Here is a 942-nt window from a genome sequence, read left to right as displayed (position 1 = left end):
TGTTAGATTTCAATTAAAAATACATTTAAGTAAAAAATAGTTATTATTTCGTTCTTGGAGTATTATAGATTTTTTATAGTTTCGAGTTTATATCTGATTGCGTTCTAGACTTATAAATGGTATAGAATCGTGCCGAACCCAATTAAAACCCCCTGGTCATCTTGAGAACCCCTAAATTTGGGCGGAAAACCCCACGTTGGCATCACTGATCAGATTTTACAAAATAGCAATATAAAAGGTGAGTTCAAATTAAAACAATTTTATTAGTCATGAAGCAACTCTTTGTAACCACAAAATGTATGTATTAATAAAGGAAAAAATTTAATATAACTGTAACAATAAAAGTTTTTCTAATCTATTAATGTTGTTTCACACTATCTAATCTCAACATTTTTAATTAAGGTCAATGTATCGTGTAAAATGAAACGCGGGCGGCCATATTGCCATGGATTATAGAAATTTGGACTTCGTATTGGCAAGTGTTCTGCCTTGAATTTATTAGTATACGTAGCCCTCTCACTATTTTTATCTAGTAATAAATAATGATGGAAACTCCTTGGTGACAATTGACTTTTCTTTCAATGACATCTTCACTTTGATCAACTTAAATTGCGATATTCTGTGGTATATTTGTAGAATAAAATAGAACGTTTTGAACATTAACTGAATTTCAAAGAAAGTTTTATCAAATTTAGATAAGTTGTTGCGTTAAGGTTTTTCGTAAGAGTTGCATCAGTATGTGACAAAAGGTTGCCATAAAGATAACATTTATCACAGTCTTACACGTACTCAGAGTCGCTCATTAAGTGTTAAGCCATTTAAATGTCATATGTTAACACACACAATTTAATATTAAAAAAATCGAACCAATTAAAAAATGTTTGATATTTTTTTAATCATATTCAAAGTAAATTAATAATCTAAATTTAATTAATGTACGAC

This window comes from Pieris napi, chromosome 24 (genome assembly GCF_905475465.1).
Source record: "Pieris napi chromosome 24, ilPieNapi1.2, whole genome shotgun sequence".
NCBI lineage: Eukaryota > Metazoa > Arthropoda > Insecta > Lepidoptera > Pieridae > Pieris > Pieris napi.
This window is presented reverse-complemented; position numbering follows the sequence as displayed.